The sequence below is a fragment of the Heteronotia binoei genome, chromosome 12 (assembly GCF_032191835.1).
Source record: "Heteronotia binoei isolate CCM8104 ecotype False Entrance Well chromosome 12, APGP_CSIRO_Hbin_v1, whole genome shotgun sequence".
NCBI classification, from domain to species: domain Eukaryota; kingdom Metazoa; phylum Chordata; class Lepidosauria; order Squamata; family Gekkonidae; genus Heteronotia; species Heteronotia binoei.
In genome coordinates this window covers 63,417,273-63,441,164 of record NC_083234.1, presented here as the reverse complement: position 1 = coordinate 63,441,164, position 23,892 = coordinate 63,417,273, and positions in this window count along the sequence as shown.

Below are 23,892 nucleotides of genomic sequence, written 5' to 3'. Positions count from 1 at the left end.
TTGCTTTCTCTTTCCTCAAGCTCTGGGAAAGATTTTTTGGGGGTGGGGGTGGAGGGGAGGGGGAGTGAGAGTTTTCTGGACTTCTCCCAGCTTCTGGATGGGTTTGTTATAGGAGGTGGTGGGTCTTTACCCCTCCATTCCCTCCAACCTCTGTGGTCATTCACTTTCTGAATTGCAAGCCAATTGCAGCAGCTCTTGCAGGTTGAAGAAAAAAATGAGAAGAAGAAGAGGAGGAGGAGGAGAATTGTGGGAGTTCAGGAAGGTGGGGGCTTACATCTCTGGGCACTTCTCACAGTTGGAGGCCCTCAGGTAGGGAGGGATGAGGGGAATTGCAATAGCTGGGGTCCATTGTTCTCCATTTGGACTTCTCCCTTCTCTCACACACACAGCATCTTACCCTGCTGAATGGCAGACAGTACAGAGTGGGCAGAGTGATGTGGGAGTGGCCTACAAGAGATGGGGGAAAGGGTAGGGAGGAAAATACGAGGGAATCTGTATGTTTTTGGATTACCTTGAGTGAAGCAGTGGAAGAATCACCACAAAACCAGTTTCAGAAAAGCTGGGGAAACCCTATACTTAAATGCAGTCTTTAAAACCTGAGACTCCCTCTGCCAGCACTTGGTTCCTGAACTCTCCAGATACTCTTCCATCTCCAAACAGGCTTGGTTTCCTCCTGGACATTCTTCTCCAATTCTTCAAACTTGAAAGCCTATAATATCTCCCATATCAAGGATATTTCTTCAGCATCGGGTCTCCTATCAAAGGACACTCTGGAACAAGAATTGATCAGTCCATTCCCTGGTTTTTCTATCTACAAACTAAATCATACTCTTAATCTCCATAAATTTTTCCGTTCTTCACCCATTGATTTTGAGCATCTTCACCTTCCAGTAACAAGGCCTTATTTCAGCAATCTATGACATCTTACTCAGACTTAATAGTGTACGGTTGGTGTCTGCCTTGAATTCTTACCTTTTGCTTAACCCTGTTGACTGCAGGTGCCTAATTGCTATTAAGTACTTGAAGGCTGAAAGATTCTGCACATTCACCCACAAGTAAAAGTGCCACTGAGCTCATTGAGGCTTACTTCTGAGTTAACACGGTTAGGATTCTCCCGTTATTTCAGCAGGAGACTGTTTCCCTTTCAGGACAAAGAGGATTTAAAAATGCTTTAACCACAAAGCCACAATAGATGTTTTAGGCTTTAAGTTGCCACAGGCCTAGTTATCATAGAGGTGGTAAAACTGTGTCTGGCCGGTACCACTTTCAGATTCAAAAAGCAACCACAGAGAAAGCCGGTGTGGAATAATGATTACAATGTGGGACTCTGGTCTGGAAGACCCAGGCTCCAATCTCCATTGTGCTAGGGAAGCTTGCCAGGTGTTCTTGAAAGAACCACACACTTTCAGTCTAGTCTACATTGTAAAGCAGGGTATAAATGAATAAAATTAAACAAATAAAACATAGAAAGCCAGGTGTCTGGGAGAAAAGCTTCACCTTAGCTTTTTTCCTGGCAGGCAACTTTTATATGCATGCTATGTGCAAAGATTTCTGGATATATATATTCAGAGGGGGTTTTGTAGCAGGAACTCCTTTGCATATTAGGCCACACCCAACTGGAGTAGCCAATCCTCCAAGAGCTTCCAGGGCACATAGTCCAGGGCCTACTGTAAGCTCTAAGAGGATTGGCTATAGCAGGGGTGTGTGGCCTAATATGCAAAGGAATTCCTCTACAAAAAAAGCCCTGTATATATTGGTGCTGTGTTATGTCCCCTAAAGGTTGAATAAATTGGGGGTGGGGGGGAGGTGATGATAGATAGATAGATAGATAGATAGATAGATAGATAGATAGATAGATAGATAGATAAGATAGATAGATAGATAGATAGATAGATAGATAAGAGAGAGGGGAGGGAGGGAGGGAGGGATGTTAGATGATAGATAGACAAATAGACAGACACACACACATCAGTGAATTTATTTGATTGTTTTATTGTTTTAATATTGCTTATTGTTTAATGTGTAATTTTATGTTGTTAGCCGCCTTGAGTCTGCATAGAATGGGCATGATATAAGTATAATGTAAATAAAATAAAAATAAATAAATAATTTTTTACCTGTCCCCTGGAGACCATAATATGAGGAGGAGGAATGCAAGTGGTTTTGCTTTTTAGAAACTGGTATGTATGTATGTATGTATATATTACATGTTCGCACTGCTAGATGAAGATGAGGGGCCTTCTGGGAACGGAGATGAAGCACCGAGATGTGCTGATGTCATGCAGAAGTGACTTCATCGTATTGACAATGTCACATTGTGACACTCTGGTTTGTGGCCTAAACTCTATGGTAAAATTGCCCTCAAACCAAACAGTTTTGCTGCAAAACCAGAGCATTTGGAGGCAGGAATGGTGGGGGAATAGGACCAGAGGTGAGTGGATGGAAAAGCTGACTTTGGACAAGGATGTAAAGCAACTCTAACGTAACCCACAACAATCATCAGAGGAGAAAACAAATTAGAAACAGAAATAGCAGCATGAAATTAGAACAATACTATCTTTTACAGTATTCTCTAGATTAACACTATAAAAGATAGTGTCGTTCTATTTTTAAGTCCTATGCAGCTCTCCCCACATATTGCCACTGTCATTAGTTTCGATCTGCTTCATTTGCATCAGTTGCATCGCCTCATTTTTCCACTAAAACCACCATCTGGAGTCGGCAAAAATCAATGAGCAGAAAGTATCACGAGAGAGCAAAAACAAGAATGTGTTGTGATATTTGTTCCCCATTCTACAATGACTAGGAGTTTTATGTGGAAGTAAATCTACTCAGTTAAAAGATTGCCTTTTCCTTAGGTTGTAAGTCTCTAGTAACCATAAGCGTGCTGCTATTTTCTCCTTGGCTTTCACTCAAACACAAAAGAAAACTGTCAGAGTCTGACTTTAAATGTTCCTGTTCAGGGATTTTTTTTAAAAAATCTGTTTAGGCCTTCAGTAGTTTCAGATTCCATGTGATAGACGAATGATACTTCATATGCTATAATACCAGTAATGATGCCAAATGAAATAGCCATCTCAATTATCTCCATTTCTTTTATTTTTACTTAATAAATTCTGGATTTGTTCAATTTCACCCATAAGTGCTTCCCAATAAATTTAACTATGCTCCCTGCCATATTCATTAGTTCATTCATTTTAAAAATGTGCCTTGCCTTTCCTGTATGAGCAGGTGACAGAGTTGCATTCTGTGCACAAGCAGATAGCCTTCTTGTGTTTGGGGCAGATTCAACCCTCACACACACACCCACACACTCCAATTTTGTATTAAATTCTCATATTTTTCTGAAAATCACAGCGGGGGGGAGTTTTGCTGCACAATCTTCTTTCCATGTGAATGGCCCCTATCCCTGGATTCAAGTACCTACTGATCTCTCCCTATTAGATATATAGATGATTCGATATGACAATGAATCATACAGGTTGAGTCCAGTGTCCCTACCCTGCAAACTGAATTCTATCTTGTAGAAATCAGTTCCCAGAAGAATCAATTAAAATTGAAAGCATAGGAAAACTGATCAGTTTATGTTTGTGTTTCAGACTAGTGTGGGAGAAGTAAAACATGTGTGAGATTTTTGAGGAAGCTACTGTTTGAGCAGACGCGTTGTAAATATTTTAAAAGATACTTTATTGAATCAGGATTTATTTATCCAATTTTTTTCCATGTATCCAATTTTTCCATGTATCCAATTTATCCAATTTTTCCATATCGCAGTTCTGCAGGGCCTGCAAGATTGATCTGTTTCCGGTGGCATATGACATCTAATGGAAGAGGGCTGCCACCAATCTGGATCTATCATGCTTTAATACTAACTGCCTAGGAGCTGTACATGTCGAGAAAGGAAAATATATGATCTGCCTGAAGTAGCATCAGTGAAATTTATTTGATTGTTTTATTGTTTTAATATTGCTTATTGTTTAATGTGTATTTTATGTTGTTAGCCGCCTTGAGTCTGCATAGAATGGGCAGGATATAAGTATAATGTAAATAAAATAAAAATAAATAAATAATTTATTTAACATGCCTATATACAAAACACACCTCTGGTGTTAGAAGGCAGTGGTGCAATCACACAAGAGATTAGGTCCACTCTAGCCACCCTCCCCTCTGGATCACATGTGCACATCTTCCCTCCTGCATCTCACTTTTCCTTACCCCATCGTATGACAGGCTGGGAACAGCTTAAACAGCCACCAGGAAGTTCCCAGTAGCAAATCTCCAAAACACATGCATAGTGCATTTCCCAGCTGTCTGAATGGCCAGGGAGCATGATGCACATGCCCTCCATGCGAAGGAGCAGTTGGAATGCTCCTCTTGCACGTGGGCCTCCTGTGCCTCCCCCAGCAGCAGGGTGATGGCTGCATGATTGCTGCAGCACGCATCAAAGAGCACCAGCTTTTTCAAAGCCAAGAGATGGCTGTGGCAAATTCCAAATGTGATCGCACCCAGTGTATGTGCATTAGGCACCTAAAATCTTACAAATGACACTGACGGGATTGGAACCTCAACCCCAAAGAGCAGAAAAATGTCAAAACTTGTGGGGAGAGGGGGGAATGTGCATTAGCACAACTCTGAATTTCACCCATCCTGTTTCTCTAGTGCAACACAACTCTGCAAAGCAGGGTCTGCTGGATAACAGCACTTATCCCAAACCATACTTAACCATCTGTATCTCTCAGTCAAAACAGATGCTTCTACTTCTGCAAAAGATTTTCCCTTCTCATCCCCTAGGTTGGCTGCACTCCATAATCCAGTTTTGCCGTGTACGGGCAATTCTGCTTGCAGAGGCTGCGAGACTGGGTTTGGGGGGTTTTTTGCATGTGATTCATTTCATTCAGAGAGGCAGCCAAGAGCGCTTCCAGGCTATTGCGTGTTCTGTGATGAAATTTTGGCAACATTATGCCAAATGAGATCTTTTCTATGGTGATTATGGAACTAGGAATCCATAATAGCAAAGATCACTGGGAAGAAAACTGAGTTTAAAACATTACAGATGCTTCTTCACACGACAGATATTAAATATCATCTGTTGCATTACACATCAAAGGAAAGAAATCCTTTCTTGAGAATTCAGAACCATATCAGAAAGTTAGTATCAAGAAAAACTTCAAAAGCAGGAGGAAAAAAAGATGTTATCTCCACACTCTCATTTGGCTACTTCCTCCTGGATAGCAGAGCCTAATGTTTTACTGGGCCTAGTAGATTTAATTAATCAGATATTATAGTTGATCATTTATTGCAATATGTGGACAACAAGAGGGTTTGAGAGCTAGGCAGTTTTATGGGTTTTAGATAGGGTTGCCAATTGCCATGTGGGGGCAAGGGATCTCCCAATTTGGAGACCTTCCCCACACTTCAGGGTTATCAAAAAGTGGGGGAGGGGAGGGAAATGTCTGCTGGGCACTCCATTATTCTCTATAGAGACTGATTCCCATAGAGTATAATGGAGAATTAATCCATATGAATCTGAGACTCTGGGGGACTGGGTTTTTTTAAGTAGAAGCAGCAGATTTTCAGCATAGCATCTGGTGCCTCTCTTCAAAACACCCTCCAAGTTTCAAAAATATTGGACCAGGGGTCCAATTCTATGAGCCCCAAAAGAAGGTGCCCCTATCCTTCTTTATTTCTAATGGAGGGAAAGCATTTAAAAGGTGTGTGGCCTTTAAATGTGATGACCAGAACTCCCTTTGGAGTTCAATTATGCTTACCCTTGCTCCTGGTTCCACCCCTAAAGTCTCCTGGCTCCACCACCAAAGTCCTCAGATATTTCTTGAGTTGGACCTGGCAACCCTAGTATTAGATCAATAACTCTCACTGCAAATGGTGGCTGTGAAGGTAATCTCCCAATTATATTCACTATGTTGCAGGGTCAACAGGTATTTGGGAGGGAGGGGTGTTCAATCTGACCTTGGGAGGTCACCATGGAACCAGGGATACCTATGATGGGGGGGATTTGGAAGGTATGGTGGTGGTGGGATGGTATGGTGGTATGTTGAAATCACTCAGAACAGTCTGGGATAGCTCACGGCCCACTCCACCACCGTCTCCACCAAGCTCAACAGAGTGTCTGCTGGTGTGCTGGGCAGTTGGTATTGGAAGGGAAGAGAAAGGAGATATGGTTTTGCTCATTCCTCTTCCAATCTCCATCCCATAAGAACTTAAGAACATAAGGGAAACCATGTTGGATCAGGTCAATGGCCAACACTCTGTCACACAGTGGCCAAAAAAACCCAGGTGCCATCAGGAGGTCCATCAGTGGGGCCGGGACACTAGAAGCCCTTCCAGAGGAGTTAGGAATCCTAGCCCTTCTCTGACACCGATTTTGTGCAAAACCAGGTCCATTAATAATAAGACTGCAACTCTCCAGAGTTACTTTGTGACTCAAGGAATTGACCTAGCATGCGTGACTGAGACCAGGGCAAGAAAAGGAGAGAGGGTTGCTCTGAAAGAACTGGCTCCCCTGAGTTTTATGGTCCTTCATCAATCCCAGGCAAAGGATCGGGGGAGGGGGGGAGGGATTGGCAATACTCGTTCTGGAGTCTTTATTCTTCAGGACAAACCCCACCACAGAAATCTCAGGCACTGATAGCATGGGTCTGGTGTGGGATGCCAAGGAGGGTGTGGCTATCTTGTTGGTGTACCAGCCACCTAGCACACCAGCAGAAGCTCTGTTGAATTTGGTGGAGTGGGTCTTGAGATATCCCAGGCTGACTGTTCCAAGTGATTTTAACATCCACATAGATGCTGCGTCTTCTTCTCAGGCTTCAGACCATGGCAGCACTAGGTCTCTTTCAAATTGTGTCAGGTCGCACACAACCAGCAGGCCACACCCTAGATTTAATCTTCATGGCAAATGTGAATGTTGACTGGATCACTTAATAGCAACTCCCTTTCCAGTGTGACCTGGAAGTGACATCATCACAGAGGGGCAACACTCTAGCATTCACCCAAAATGAGTATTCAACCCAGAAGTGACAACATCATGAACAGAAAATACTGTATCAGTTGCCCAAATGCTAGAATGTTACCTCCTATATAATGATGTCACTTCCACGTCATGCCAAAAATGACATCACTGCATCACCATTGCTGTTGCTTCCTCACTTTTCAGAAGGTTGCTAGCAGGACATCTCCTGTCCTGGCGCTCTAGAAATTTCCCTGATCTCTATAAATATTTCAACATGAAACGCCATGTGGCACTGTGACTTCACTTCCAGGTCCAACAGTGATAGGGGCAAGAGATCAGCCAGATTTACAGCTGATCTCCAAACTAGAGACCAGCTCACCTGGAGAACATGGCTGTTTTAGAAAGGAACTCTATGGCATTATATCCCATCATTCCCAGCCATCACCCTAAATATTTACGAATTTCCCAACCTGGAGCTGGTGACCTTAGCTGCAAGGGAAGCATGCAAACAGCTGCTGCCATCCTAATACCTGAGGTCAACCTTTTATTTCACTGCCAAGAGTGAATCAAAGTTCTTCTAGGTGGCTGAAATGCTAAACCCTTGAGCAATGAGACAAGAAATCCTCTGGTAGTTCAGTGACAGTTGGAGTGGAAAGATGAACACAGGATTTCCTTTTGATTTCCTTTAAGCCCTGTTGAGGAGCCCTGTGGCACAGGATGGTAAACTGCAGTACTGCAATCCAAACTCTGCTCATGACCCGAGTTTGATCCCAGTGGAAGCTGGGTTCAGGTAGCCGGCTCAAGGTTGACTCAACCTTCCGTCCTTCTGAGGCTAGTAAAATGAGTACCCAGCTTGCTGGGGGGAAAGTGTAGATGACTGGGGAAGGCAATGGCAAACCACCCCGTAAAAAAAAAAGTCTGCCGTGAAAACATCATGATATGATGTCACCCCATGGGTCAATAATGACTCAGTGCTTGCACAGGGGACTACCTTTTCCTTTAAGCCCTGTTGGGAGGTTTTCAAATTTACTGCAAGATGTCTTACATATTGAATCACAGGGAGTTAGGGATATAACATTACATATAATTTTACATATAATCTGCATCTCGATATGAGTCATCTGCCTTCACCTCTAAGGAGGAAGGTTGCATATATTTATCATTTGCTGACACCAGACACTGATTCAAAACTGACAAAGAAGCACAGCTTTCTCCCCCTCACTTCCATTCTTCCTCAGGGCATGCAAAGCTGAATTGTTTAGGTTGACTTTTGGAGGGGAAATAATCACATGTTTGGGCTGTTTCAATAGCGCTATGATGGTGGCCATGCATTTTAATGTTTTACCACTTAAATATTTTAATGTTAAGATCTTACATTTGTCACTTGCTTTTAATACTGTTTTTACCTTATTGGTTTTAATGTTCTAAGTCATCACAAGGCCCTTTGGGTGAGCAGCATCAAAGGGAGGGGAGGAATCTAATAAATAAATAAATTCTGTTCTGGAGTTTCCCACTGTACCGGATGTGGCCAAATTGTGGCTTGGGAGCCACATGGGGCTCTTTCACATATATCGTGTGGCTCTCACAGCCCCCAGTGCCTTTTTGGTGTTTTTCTTTAAATCACTTTTCCAAGCCAAGTCAGCCTGGGGCTTGCAGAATGCATTTAAAGTTGCTTTCTTTCCACCTCTCCCTCCCCTCCCTCCCCCGATCGATTTTCCTTCCTTCCTTTCTACCTACCTACCTACCTACCTTCCCTCAAACATCTGACGTTCATGTCTTGCAGCTCCCAAACATTGACGTTTGTTCCATGTGGCTCTTTCTTTAAGCAAGTTCGACCACCCCTGCACTATATCCTCTCACTTTCACCACCATCAAAGGTAGGTAGCTTTGCATTCATTTTTATCCATCGGGATAGATTTTTAAGGAAATGGTTTTTATATTGGCTTTTTTTAAAAAAAGAAGTGTTCTGAACCCAGGAAGCTGCAGGCCTGTGCTGAAGACCTGCTGCCAATAAGAACAGACAGTACTGAGTTACTGAACCTATGCTCTGATCTCGTTTAAGCCCATAGCTCATTGGTAGAAGACTTGGAACAAACACCTCCCCAGGACTGAACAGGGATATTGGATTTTTATTTCATTACATATTCTAAACCCACTTTCACCAGAAGCCAGACTATGCGCAACAAGATCTAGGGCCTTCTCGGTGGCAGCACCAGAACTCTGGAACACCCTCCCAGAAGCTATAAGGGCCCTGCGGGATCTGTCGGCGTTCCGCAGGCCCTGTAAGACCGAACTGTTTAGACAGGCATTTCTGGTTGACTGAAAATGAGCTGCCACCGGACATCCTACAGAAGCTGGTGGTCATAGTCAGAACCCAATACCGCCAGACTGGATCGAGATAGCGTAATAGTTTTAAACTGATAAATGTATTATGGTTTTATATGTTTTATGGAATGATTGTTTTTATGATACTGTAAGCCGCCCTGAGTCCGCTTGCGGAGAGGGCGGGATATAAATGCAAAGTAATAAATAAATAAATAATAAATATAGCTATATATCCACAGTATTCTAATGCTTTTCTCTTTGAGAATAGTGTAACAGAAAAATGTTTTTTGTGTTGACATACTCAAATAAGGTTACTTCGTATCTGTTTCTTACTGAGGGATTGTATAGGGATATGATGAAAATTGTAAATCTGAAAGCTTTCCCTAGGGTTGCCAGGTCCCATTGACCATCAGTGGGGAATGTGGGGGGGGGGGTAGGGTTACCACATCCAAGCTGGGAAACTCCTGGAGATTTGGGGACGGAGCCTGGGAGAACAGGGACCTTAGCGGGGGACAATGGCATAGACACACACACACACCCTCCAAATGAGCCATTTTCTCCAGGGGAACGGATCTCTGTAGTCTGGAGGTGAGCTGTAATTCCAGGGGATATCCAGGTCCCACCCAGAGGCTGGCATCCCTATAAATGGGATTTTACATTATGTGATTTACATTAACAAACAGATGCATAGATAATTTAAACAACTAAGCAAAATAAAACCCCTTGGCAGATTGATGTGAAGATCCATAATCCGGTTCTTCTGCTGAAGCCAAACAGGTCTAGGTTTGTGAGTCACTGTGTCAGGGAAGTCCCTGTCAGCTGTACTGTGAGCTCAGAGCTCTCCAGAAGTATCTCCATGCTATGAGACCGAGGCTGCTGTTCACATCTGGGACAGGCTTTCTTTCCCTAACAGCACATTTTGGTATTTCCCAGTAGGAGGGGATTTTTTTTTTTTCATTGCCCTGAAGACTGATTTTCACCTTATGCAAATACGGATGGGCAGGGCTGGCAAATATTTGTGTTAATGAGCAGCTCACATGATGTGTGGCCAGAAGGCTTTGCAGCTCCAGCGCCAAGGGCAGGGGCAGAGGTGGGCACCCTGGACCACCCCTCTATAAAGAGCCAGTTTGGTGTAGTGGTTAAGTGTGCAGACTTTTATCTGGGAGAACCGGGTTTGATTCCCCACTCCTCCACTTGCACCTGCTGGAATAGCCTTGGGTCAGTCATAGCTCTGGCAGAGGTTGTCCTTGAAAGGAGCCTTCTCAGCCCCACCCACCTCACAGGGTGTCTGTTGCGGGGGGAGAAGATATAGCAGACTGTAAGCCGCTCTGAGTCTCTGATTCAGAGAGAAGGGCAGGGTACAAATCTGCAGTCATCGTCTTCTTCTTCTACATTCAAACTCCAGTTCAGTCAGTCAGTCAGTTTATTGTGGCTCTAGGCCAATCAACAACAACAACACAACAACAACAGTACAACACAACACCGAGCTAAAACGCGACATAACTATCTAATAACTGTGTACAGCCATCAAAATAATGTTAAAGTTAAAATTTTCTGATATAAGCAACATATAACTAAAGACAGCATTGTACACTCAGATCGCAGCTTCTTTCAAATACAAGCGACATTAAGTTTCTTCCTGTCAAGGTCAGTAACATATAGAAACTTAGCGAGATCCAGGGAAAGTTGATCACTCCCGTCCCCTAGGAGGAAGTAAATAGCTTGAGACTGATTTAAAGATTCAGCTTGCATTAGATGGTTCCGCAGAAATCTGTACCTTGCCTCTGTATGGAAGAGACAGTTCAAAATGAGATGGGAACTCATCTCATGTGTTTCTTCCTGTTACAAACTCCAGTTGTAACAGGAAGAAACACATGAACACAGAAACCACATGCAACCCCTGAAACCACACCTATAATAATAAAATTTTATTTATACCCCGCCCTCCCCGCCAAGGCAGGCTCATAAAGGGACGGGTGGGTGGGCCAAGCAACTGGGAGAGGGGGAAGCAGTGGTGTGGTGCCCTAAATAGCCAACAGGCACCCCAGCCTTCTGCCCAAGACACCGCATAGTCCTGAAAGGCAGGGGGGCGGGCAAGCATCCAATTTCCCATGTTACAACTGCTGGCCCACCCTGCTGGCCCACCCCTTCCACCCTGCAATGGCTGCTGCCACTCTCCCTCTCCCCGCAGAGCTGCAAATGGGACCCAGGAAAGCCTGGATCCTGACTTGCAGCTTCAGCGCAAAGGGGAGGGGCAGAGGTGGGCACCCTGGACCACCACTCTATACATTCAAACTCCAGTTTAGTTTATGTTATCACACACCAGCGGGCAGCGGCATTCTGCACTAGCTGCAACTTCCGGGTTCGGCACAGGGGCAGTCCCATGTAGAGGGCATTGCAGTAGTCCAGCCACAAGGTGACCGTTGCATGGATCACTGTTGCCAGGTCGCCGTCCTCCAGGAAAGGAGCCAACTGCCTTGCCCGCCTAAGATGAAAAAATGCGGACTTGGCAGTGGCTGCTATCTGGGCCTCCATAGTTAGAGTAGGCTCCAATAGCACCCCCAGGCTCCTAACCCTGTGCGCCGCTGACAGAGGCACACCATCGAGGGCCGGTAAGGGAATTTCCCTCCCCAGACCACGGCGACCCAGGCAAAGGACCTCTGTCTTCGTTGGATTTAGCTTCAGCCCGCTCAGCCTGAGCCATCTAGATACGACCTGCAATGCCAGGTCCAGGTTTTCTGGGACACAGGCAGGCCGGCCATCCATAAGTAGATAGAGCTGGGTGTCATCAGCATACTGGTGGCAACCCAGCCCATATCTCCGGGCAATCTGGGCAAGAGGGCGCATGTAGATGTTAAACAACATCGGGGAGAGAACTCCGGGACAGTTCACCCCCAATCGCCACTCTTTGTCCCCGACCCTTGAGGAAAGAGGTAAGCCATTGTAGAGCCAACCCCTGAATCCCCACGTCGGCAAGATGGCAAGTCAGCAACCGATGGTCGACCGTATCGAACGCTGCCGATAGGTCTAACAACATCAGTACCGCTGAGCCGCCTCGGTCCAGATGCCGCTGGAGATCATCCACTAGGGCAACCAGCACTGTCTCCGTCCCATGACCCGGGTGAAAGCCCGACTGATGGGAGTCAAGGAAGGAAGCATCCTCCAGGAAACTCTGTAGTTGCAACGCCACTGCCCTCTCAATGAGTTTACCCAAAAAGGGTAAATTCGAGACCGGCCGATAGTATTCCAATTTGGCCGGGTCCAATGTTGGTTTTTTTAAGAGGGGGCGGACCACTGCCTCCTTAAGAGGTGTTGGAAATTGCCCTTCCATCAGGGATCTATTTATGATATCCCGTACACGATACCTAAGCTCCCTCTGGCAAGACATTTGCTCCTTGGGAGGACAGCTATGGCAAACCTAGGCAGTATAATAAAAAGTAGAGACATCCCCCTGTCAACAAAAGTCTGTACAGTCAAAGCTATGGTATTCCCAGTAGTAATGTATTTCTGTGAGAGTTGGACCGTAAGGAAGGCCAAGCGCAGAAGAACAGATGCTTTCGAGCTCTGGTGCTGGAGAAGACTCTTGAGAGTCCCTTGGACTGCAAGAAGATCAAATCAGTCAGCCCTAAGGGAAATCAACCCTGACTGTTCCCTGGAAGATCAGATGCTGAAGCTGAAGCTCAAATACTTTGGCCACCAAATGAGAAGGGAGCACTCACTGGAGAAGATCCTGATGCTGGGAAAGACAAAAGGCAAAAGAAGAAGGGAACAGCAAAAGATGAGATGGCTGGACAGCATTACTGATGTAACTAACACAAATTTGAGCAGACTTCAGAGGATGGTGGAAGACAAGAGGACCTGGTGTGATTCGGTCCATGGTGTCGCAAAGAGTTGAACTCGACTGTGTGACTGAACAACAAAAGTGCTGGCTACTAGCAATAGCATTCTTTTTAAGAGGGGGAAGCAACATTGTGCAGTGATGTGCCATCTGATGGCATCATTTCTAGTTTGTACACAGACAGAACTAACATCCCAGTACTCTAGGAATTCACTCTTCCCTATGGTAAAACCCCCCTCAAGACCACCCACTTCAGCTTGGTAGGGGCATGCTCAGCAAGGCCTTTGAAGCAGATCTTAATTTCAAATTTATGCCTTTGGTGTGCAGAATTTTAAAATAGGCAGTACCGGGGTGCTTTTTTGTGGGAAAAGCCCAGCAGGAACTCATTTGCATATTAGGCCACACGCCCTGATGCCAAGCCAGCCGGAACTGTGTTCCTGTGCATTCCTGCTCAATAGATATAGAACTCATTCTCATGGAGCTAGACGGTAAGGTAAGGTAAGGTAAAATTTTATTTGTATCCCGCCCTCCCCGCCTAGGCAGGCTCAGGGCGGCTAACAACATATTAAATACAAAACTTTAAATTAACAGTAAAACTCAAATTAACATCATAAAAACCCGTTAATACGTTAAAATTCATAAATTAGTTTAATCTGGCAGCAATAATGGCATTCTGACGCTAGTTTCTGCCAGTATAATTAATTCCGTAATGACATAGGTCCTTGGATAGGACCATGTTGGCGGATCCTTAAATTAACAGCAAATCAGCAGTCGGTGTATGCTTGTTTAAAGAGGGCAGTCTTGCAGGCCCTGAGGAACTGGTCAAGGTTCCGCAGGGCCCGCACCTCCTCAGGAAGCTGATTCCATAGAGTGGGGGCCACTACTGAAAAGGCCCGTGCTCGGGTATTCTGTAACTTGATCTCTTTCAGCCCAGGGATAGTCATTTTATTTTTTCCACCTGACCTCAGTGCCCTCTGGGGTTCGTATGGGGAGAGACGGTCCCTCAGGTAGGCTGGTCCTCGGCCATATAGGGCTTTAAAGGTAATAACCAACACTTTGTACTGGACCCGGTAGGTAATTGGCAGCCAGTGCAGTCCGCGCAGCCCCAGCCATATGTGCTCCCATCTCGGGAGCCCCAACAACAGCCTGGCTGCTGCGTTCTGCACCAGCTGCAACCTCCGGGTCCGGCACAGAGGTAGCCCCAAGTAGAGGGCATTACAGTAGTCCAATCTTGAGGTGACCATTGCATGGATCACTGTTGCGAGGTCGCGACGCTCCAGGAGAGGGGCCAACTGCCTTGCCCGCCTCAGATGGAAGAATGCTGACTTGGCAGTGGCTGCTATCTGGGCCTCCATTGATAGCGAAGGCTCCAGTAAAACACCCAGGCTCTTTACTTGGCGCGCTGGTTTCAATGGCGCACCATTGAAGGCCGGGAGAGCTATTTCCCCTCCTAGAGTGCCGCGACCCACACAAAGGACCTCTGTCTTTGTTGGGTTCTGCTTCAGCCCACTCAGCCTGAGCCACGTTGCAACAGCCTGTAAAGCCTGGTCCAAATTCCCCGGGGCGGAGTCGGGCCGGCCGTCCATTAGTAGATAGAGCTGGGTGTTATCTGCGTATTGATGGCAACCCAGCCCAAACCTCCGGGCAATCTGGGCAAGGGGGCCCATATAGACGTTGAACAACATTGGGGAAAGAACTGCCCCCTGAGGCACCCCACAGTCTAGTGTGTGCCTCCGGGACTGCTCATCCCCAATAGCCACCCTTTGTCCCCGACCTGAGAGGAAGGAGGAGAGCCATTGTAGGGCCGACCCCCTAACCCCAATGTCGGCAAGGCGGCACGTCAGCAGCTGATGGTCGACTGTATCAAATGCTGCCGACAGGTCTAATAACATCAGTACCACAACGCCGCCTCGATCCAGTTGCCGCCGGAGGTCATCCACCAGGGCGACCAGCACCGTCTTCGTCCCGTGGCCAGGGCGAAACCCAGACTGGCACGGGTCAAGGACGGAGGCGTCATCTAGAAATCTCTGTGGCTGCAGCGCCACTGCCCTCTCAATGATTTTACCTAAAAACGGTAAATTAGACACCGGACGGTAGTTCGCCAATTCGGCTGGGTCTGCTGTACATTTTTTCAAGAGAGGGCGGACCAGTGCCTCTTTGAGAGGCGTTGGAAAATGCCCCTCTGCGAGGGATCTATTTATGATGTCCCGTAAAGGACATATAAGCTCCCTCTGGCAGGATTTAATCAGCCAAGAGGGGCAGGGGTTCAGATCGCATGTTGTTGGGCGAGCAGCCGAGAGGATTCCATCGACCTCCTCCAGGCTGAGTGGGTCAAAGTGATCCAACCCCAACCCTGAAGACAGGCACAGAGCCTCAATTTCACTCACTGTTTCCAAAGTGGTAGGCAGGTCTTGGCGGAGCAACAAGATTTTATCTGCAAAATATTTCGCAAATGCCTCACAGCCAATCTCCAATTCTCTAACGTTTGGTTTGCCTTGTGGCAATGTTATAAGATCTCCAATTATTCTAATCAATTGGGCTGGGCGCAAGCTTGCAGATGCAATCTTGGTTGCAAAGTAATTCCTCTTTGCAGCCTTGACTGCCATCTCATACGACTTCATAAACGTTCTGTAGGATGCTCTCGTTGCTTCGTCTCGAGTATGTCTCCACTGCCTCTCTAGTCGTCTGAGCCCCTGTTTCAGCTGGCGCAGCTCCAAGGTGTACCATGGGGCCAGCCTCACACGGGGGCGCAGAGGACGCCGGGGTGCAATTTCGTCGATGGCCCTGGATAGCCGGCCATGGCAGGTCTCCACCAGGCCATCGAGGGAATTGCTAGTGGGCCAGGGATCCCTCAGAGCCATTTGGAACCGTTCCGGGTCCATCAGGCCCCGAGGGTGAGCCAAAATAGGCTCTCCGCCCATACAGGGTTGGGGCGGCGTCCCCACACGGGCCTTAAGGGCTAGGTGATCCGACCATGGTACCGCTTCAACAGCGATATCGTTCACCAGAATCCCGGACGTGAAGATCAGGTCTAATGTATGCCTGGCCTGATGCGTGGGAGTCGTGACAAATTGAGAGAGTCCCAGTGTCTCCATGGAAGACACTAGGTCCATCGCCTGAGTGGAGGCCGTGTCGTCGGCATGAACGTTGAAGTCACCTAGGACCATAAGTCTCGGGAACTCCAACGCCCAGCCCGCCACTGCCTCTAATAGTGATGGTAAGGCGTTAGCTGGTGCGTTGGGCAGACGGTACACCAGCCAGACTGCCAACCCCTCTCCAACATCCCACGCCAGGCCGGAGCATTCCATACCATCTATCTTTGGGTCCGGGAGAGCCCGAAAGGAGTAACCCTCCCGTATGAGTAACGCTACCCCTCCCCCCCACCTGCTGGTCCGTGATTGGTGGAAGACCGAGTATCCCGGGGGGGACATCTGGAAGAGAGCTACTGTCTCCCCGTCCCTCACCCAGGTCTCGGTCACGCAAGCCAGGTCCATATCCTGCCGAAGCAGGAACTCCCTAAGGGTCGCGGTTTTGTTATTTATGGACCTGGCGTTGCATAACACCAATGACAGAGGCAAGCAATTCCTCTTGGTCCCACTACCTGCCACCGTTGGGATGGGAAGTAGACTGGAAGGTGGCCGAGCCCCGTTTTGTCTCTGTCTCCTTCCTTTATATTTCTGTCTATTCCCACCGTCATATCTTCCCCTCCCCAGGAGCACTGGTATCCCCTGGCCGAACATTTGCACCAGCCTAGGATAACATTCACCGATATAACTCCCCGATTTATTGGCACCTGCCGTACCAGCTTACCCCCCTTCACCAACCCCTCCGGTTCCCAATCGCACGACCTAATAATTATCTTAAATTAATCAATTTAATTACCCTTCCCTATCTACTTCCAATCAAACTGGTTAAAATTTCTATAAATTTGTTCATTTCTAGCATTATTAAAAATATATATATACTCCCTCCCACCTCGTATTTGGTCTGAACCTTTCAAACAGAAGGCGGAGGCTAATGTGACTTTAGGGCTGTCATCACACATGCTAAATAATGCAGTTTCAATCCACTTTCAAAGCACTTTCAAACTGGGTTTTGCCAGTTCACACAGTAAAATCCAGATTGGAAAGTGTACTGAAAGTGGATTGAAACTGCATTATTTTGCACGTGTGATTTCAGTTTAGGGTTGCCAATTCCAGCTTGGGAAAATGACTAGAGATTTGGAAGCAGGGCCTGGGGAGGTCAGAGTTTGGGGAAGGGAGGGAGCAGCAGTGATGTGATACCTTCAAGACCACCCTCCAAAGCTATCATTTCCTCTGGGGAACAGATCTCTGTAGCCTGACCTTCTGTATGTCTGTAGAAGGCCTCTGATTTAATATATGGCACCCCCATTTAAAAGGTCTCTGGTAGCTGGAATTGTCTGTTTCTTCCTCAAGCCCTTTGTCCCATGATTGAGATCTGGAATCTGTCCCAAGCATGAACCTTAGCTTGGTCAGGACTTTTACCATCTTGTAAACTGCTGAGCCCCAAGTCTGAGTCTTTGGTGTGTTCATCTTTGGGTTCACCCTTTGGTCTTAGAACTCTGCTTTTGGAATCAGACACTTTGCAGGGCTTTTTTTGTAGCAGGAACTCCTTTGTATATGAGGCCACACACCTCTAATGTAGCCAATCCATCCTCCGAGAGCTTACAGGGCTCTTAGTACAGGGTCCTACCGTAAGCTCCGAGAGGATTGACTACATCAGGGGTGTGTGGCTTAATATGCAAAGGAGTTCCTGCTACCAAAAAAGCCCTGCGTTTTCACACCCTCTCAAAGAGCAGCTGTACCCTTTTTTGACCCTCTACCTCTTCAGCCTCTGACCTCTCTTTCTTAAGTAGAATGTTGTGCTGGTTTTGCTGGGGTTAGGCTCCACCCCAAAAGATTTTGCTAAGTCATTTCTCTGTTTTCTTCTGAGGGATTCAAAGTGGCTCACAGAAATTTCCAGGGAAAAAACACACACCATTTAAATAATCAAAATTTAAAAATATATATCTTGGAACGGGTGTGGGTCTTGCTTCACGAGTCTGGCTCGAATAAACCCCAGACCGTGAATCATGGGTGAAGAGCCAGGGTCCAGAGACCAAAATAGAACAGTTTTCTGGCAAGAAGCAGATTATGAAACAGCAAAAGAAGATATAACTCTTTAGTTAAAACGGTTAAAAAAATGTTTTGGCCTGGTGTATAAAGGAAGGCAAGAGTGCTGAGTGATATATTTGTTTCCGAGTAAACTGATTTAGATTAACAGGGCCAGTGTCAAGGGTGGGGTTGCCAGGTCCCCCCAGCTACCAGCAGGGGATGAGGGAGGGGAGGGCTGCCAGATCCAGGTTAGGAAACTCCTGGAGATTTGGGGATAGAGTCTGGGAGGACAGAGATCTCAGAGAGTGTTGCCAGGCCTGTGTTGGAAAATACATGGAAACTTTGGGGGTGGATCTGGGAGAGGGCAGGGTTTGGGGAGGGGAGGTGCCTCAGCAGGGTACAGTGTCACACAGTCCACCCTTCAAAGCCATTTTCTCTCGGGGTGCTGAACTCTGCCAGCTGGAGATCAGTTGTCAAAACAACACCTCCAGGCTCCACCTGAAGGCTGAGCAACCCTAGGGTACAATGCGGTAGAGTCCACCCTTCAAAGTATCCATTTTCTCACCCTGACCTGGATAATCTAGGCAGGCCCGATCTCATCAGATCTCAGAAGCTAAGCAGGGTTGACTCTGGCAAGTACTTGGATGGAAGAACTCCTTGGAATACCAGCAGTCGGGAGGGCAGAGGCAGGCTTCATTCAGCCACTTCTCTAGGCTTCCCAAATCCCCCGCCTGGGCGGGGGACCCCCGATTTGGAGCCTCCTCCCCCCGCTCGCCAAAAATCCGGAAAGCGGGGGGGGAGGGGGAATGGCGGCCTTTCCCACCCAGCCCCGATCCCAGCAGCTTCTCCTCGCCCCTTCCCTTCCCACCAATCCCCGATGCTTCTCCTCGTCCCTTCCCTTCCCACCCCGGATCGCAGCAGCTTCTCCTTGCCTTTCCCTTCCCACCCAGCCCCGATCGCAGCAGCTGTTCTTCCATTTTCCCAGGCTGCTTCCCACCGCAAGTCAGCTGGCTGGCGGGGGGGGGGGAGCCCCACCCCGCCCGCAAAGGACCATGTGCCTTTGCACCTCCGGAGGCTTGATTGAAAGGCTTCAATTTGGGATGGTGTATCTGTGTTGCTGTGAAGAAGCTGGCAGCAACTCATGAGTAGAAAGGCCAATCCCCTGCCAATTGCCAGAAACAGGGAGGGAGGGGGGAGGAGAGGGAAACGTCTTCATTATTCCCTATGTGGAGATCGATTCTCATAGGGTATAATGGGGAATTGATCTGGAGGTTTCGGGGGCTCTGGGGGAGCTGTTTTTTGAGGTAGAGGCACCAAATTTTCAATATAGTATCTAGTGCCTCTCCCCAAATTACCCCCCAAGTTTCAAAACGATTGGACCAGGGGGTCCAATTCTATGAGCCCCAGAAAAGGTGCCTCTATCCATTATTTCCTATGGAAGAAAGACATTTAAAAAGGTGTGCTGTCCCTTTAAATGTGATGGCCAGAACTCTCTTGGAGTTCAATTATGCTTGTCACACCCTTGTTCCTGGCTCTGCCCCCAATGTCTCCTGGCTCCACCCCCAAAGTCTCCTGGCTCCACCCCCAAAGTCCCCAGATATTTCTTGAATTGGACTTGGCAACCCTACACTTCTCTGAATATCCTCCAGGTCCCCAGTAGGGGCCAGTCACTAGAAGTTGCTGTGACTTCCAGGCGCACACATATACACACACATAAAAATATAACCCCCCCCCCAAAAAAAAGTATCCATTTTCTCCAGAGGAACTGATCTCTGTAGTTTGGAGATGAGCCGCAATTCCAAGGGATCCCCAGGTCCCACCTGGAGGCTGGCATCCCTAGCAAGGGTCAGCATTAGGTATGCCAACTTCTAGGTAGGACCTGGAAATCTCATGGAATTACAGCCGATCTCCAGAGATAGTTTCCCTAGAAAAAATGGCTACTTAGCAGGGTGGACTCCATGGCATCCTACTCCACTGAGGTCCTTTCCCAGTCTCTGCCCCTACATCTCTAGGAATTTTCCAATTCACAGTTAGCAACCCTAGAGCCTCAGCATGTTCAGGCATGTTCAGGAATCCACTCACATTGACGGCGCAGAAGAGGATGTTTGATTCACCTCCAGATGACAGCAGCAGGGGAAGCAGAGGGCAAGAAATCCCCACACCACTTCCTTTCTCAGGCCCCCTCCCCACACAAAATGAATGACTGCTCCTCTAGTGGAGTCATGTGAGAGGGAGGGTGGAGTTTGAAAGGAAGGGACTTAAAAAAAAAAAAAAAGGAACCTGCGGTGGTCCAGGCTACCCCAGTAGCCTATAAATATCTGTAATGTCATTTTGAGTGTTTTACTGAAAAGGGAGGATATGTTTTAAATGAATTTTGAGTTGGGTGTTCCCCTCACCCCACCCTGCTTGTTTGTTTGTTTACTTTATATTTATATCCCACCCATTCCATACAGACTCAAGGCAGCTAACAGCATAAAATAGACAGTTAACAAAAACAATATTAAAACAAACAATAAAACAATCAGATAAATAACAATGGTGCTACTTCAGGCAGATCATGTAATATTTTCTTTCTCACGTGCACAGATCCTGGGCAGTTAGTAAAATGTGATAGTGTTCCTACCGCAGCGCAGCCACGTGCAGTTCCTTTGGTCTTCTTGCGAAGCATTTAGCAGTAGGACTTGTTTGGTGGTGGTACCCATCGATACTGAGTACAGCACCTTTTTTCCAGGCTGTCTGAAATCTGTCTGAATGAGTATCCAGCTTGCTGGGGATAAAGTGTAGATGACTGGGGACGGCAATGGCAAACCACCCCATAAAAAGACTGCCAAGAAAATGTCAGTATGTGACATCAACCCACAGAGGACTACCTTTACCTACCTTTTAAAACCAGGTCCGGCCTACTTTGTAATGAAACCCCCGTCTTGTGTGGATGTGTTGTTGGTGTTGTATTTTTCCAAGCATTTGCTTTTCCTCATGCTCAGGCAGAGATCCAGATCTTATTCATTCAAATGTAAAATGTTGCAAATAGCATCACAGGGAAAGAAAGAAAGAAAACCCTGGTAATTTCAGCTCACCCGGAGGCTATTGTTTTCATGCCTGAGTCACTGCTGCGTGTTTCACGGCAAAAACAGAGGCATTCTCCCCAGGATGGCTGCGATTAAATTGGCCAGCCTCAAGCTAAGCGCACATGGAAAAGACAGTTGGTATGAGCGCAAGGAAATGCACAGAACTCCATCCTGTGCTAATTATTTCCTATGGAACTGCGAAAGGACAGCTTGGCCTTTGAAGAGGCTCGAACGAATATTTCAAGTGCATTTCTTCCCTCATCTGCTCAAATTTAACTTAACATTTTGGAGTAAAAGTGGGAAGCAACCAGAATCTAATTCTACGCAGACTGACTTAGGAATGGGACTCCATTCACCTCCATTGGCTGTAGGATTGCCAGACTCCAGGTGGGGCTTGGAGATCTCCTGCTTTTACAACTGATCTCCAACTGACAGAGATCAGCTCCCCTGTAGAATATGGCTGCTTTGAAAGGTAGAGTCTATTGCATTGTACCATGCTGAGGCCCCTGCTCTCATTAACCCTACCCTCTCCCTGCTCCACCCCCAAAGTCTCCAGGTATTTTCCAACACAGACCTGGCAACCCTACTTCCACGTTGTTTCTGGGCCCAATTCAAGGTGCAGGTTCTCACCTTTAAACCCCTTTATAGTTTGGGACCAGCATACCGTGAGGACTGTCTGTTCCCATATGAACCTACCCCACTACCACATTCATTTTTTGAGGCCCTGCTTCAAGTGCTCTCCCCTCCAGCTTCCGTGGTTCCCAACAGGGGTGGGGAACCCCTCCCCCAAGTCCTGCTTCTCACTGCTGCTCCTGCACCAACTTGGGTTCCCAGCCTCTCTCTAGGGGCAGGGGTTCCCCCGATTTCAGGGCCTTCAACACGCCAGCACAGAACTGGCTGAGGGGGGGAGCCCCACCCCCAAAGAGCTCCATCAGCACCGGACATGCCTGACACAATGATGTCACCTGGAAGAACTGATATAATCATGCTGGGCTCATCGTGCTGGGATGCTCTAGCATTTGGATAAAAAACTCTATGGCACCAGCATGCGTGTGAGGGAAGTCCCCTTGCTGGCAGCCAGGTAGCACCAACAGTAGAAAAATAATGTAAAAACAATCACCGTTGTGAGGAGGGTTACCAACTTGAGAAATTCTTGAAGATGGGGGTGGGGTGCCCTGAGAGGGATTTTTAGGAGAGGTAGGAGCTTAGCGGCAATGAGATGGCATGGACTCAGCCCTCCAAAGCTGCTATTTCCTTCAGGGAGACTAAGCCCTGTAGTCTGGGGATCTGTCGTGATTTTGGGAGAACTCCAGGCCCTGCCTGGTGGTTGGTAATCCTAGTCAGCTGACAGTGTGACATTACTTACGGGAGGGAACCTTAAGTGACATGGTTTTACTCCCCCAATGTCCCCACCCTCCAGGCTCCCACCATTTGCCAGACACGGACTGGCAACCCGCCCTGCCTTCTGAAGTTAGGCAGGTAGCAACCAGAGAGAGGGTTTTCTTGGCCATGGTGCCAGAATTCTGGAACTCCCTCACATTCATTTGTCCCCTTCTATTGCTGTCTTCTGCCAGCAGGAGAAGACTTTTTGTTTGGCTGGCATTCCTTCATGATTGCTCCTTCCTGCTCATTTTTTTAATTGCTGTTTTTTGTGTTTTTATACATATAGGCCCTGTTCAAACGTACAGTATAATCAGATGTCACTGCTCTTTCCTTCCGGATTTAAAGTGGCTGATCAGACAGCAACATCTGCCTCCTGGTATTAACTCGTGGTAGCCCCCTCTCCCAATCCTTCTCGGAACTGGATTATTTTGTTACCTGCTCCTTTGCAGTGTTTTTTGAGTTCTTTGGTTTCACCTCATAGTTTTCTCCATCTGGATAGTTCTGCTGCAATGTTAACCAACTTCCGGATGTCTGAAGGCTGTCCCAGAGCAAAAGGAGCCTCAGACATCCGGTTTGCGGTCACCATTTTTTTTACTACTTAGCGATATGCGCATAACCACATAATGTTTTAACCTATGTGCATAATGTGTGCATGTGCATAATGCGCACATGCACATAATAGTGGAAGAAAAAAATAACTGCATAATGCCTTCGTGTGGACAGCAGAAGACGGTTTCACTGCGGAGTGATTTGAATTACAGTATGGCAGTCTGATCAATAATAATAATAATAATAATAATAAAATTTTATTTATATCCCACCCTCCCCGCCAAAGCGGGCTCAGGGTGGCTAACAACATTAGTCTTAAAACATTCCAATATAAAACAAATACAAATACAAATAGATTTCAGGTGCTAATTCTGTTCATGAAATAATAGTGATAGAAATCACCTAACATCAGTCGCTCAGCCGGCAAAGGCCATCCTAAAAAGGGTGGTCTTGCAGGCCCTGCGGAACTGGTCAAGGCTCTGCAGGGCTCGCACTTCTTCCGGGAGCTGGTTCCATAGGTGTGGGGCTGCGATAGAGAAGGCCCGTGTGCGAGTATTTTGTAGTTTTGCCTCCTTTGGTCCGGGGATAGCCAGCTGGTTCTTCCCTGCTGACCTCAGTGCTCTCTGGGGTTCATATGGGGAAAGACGG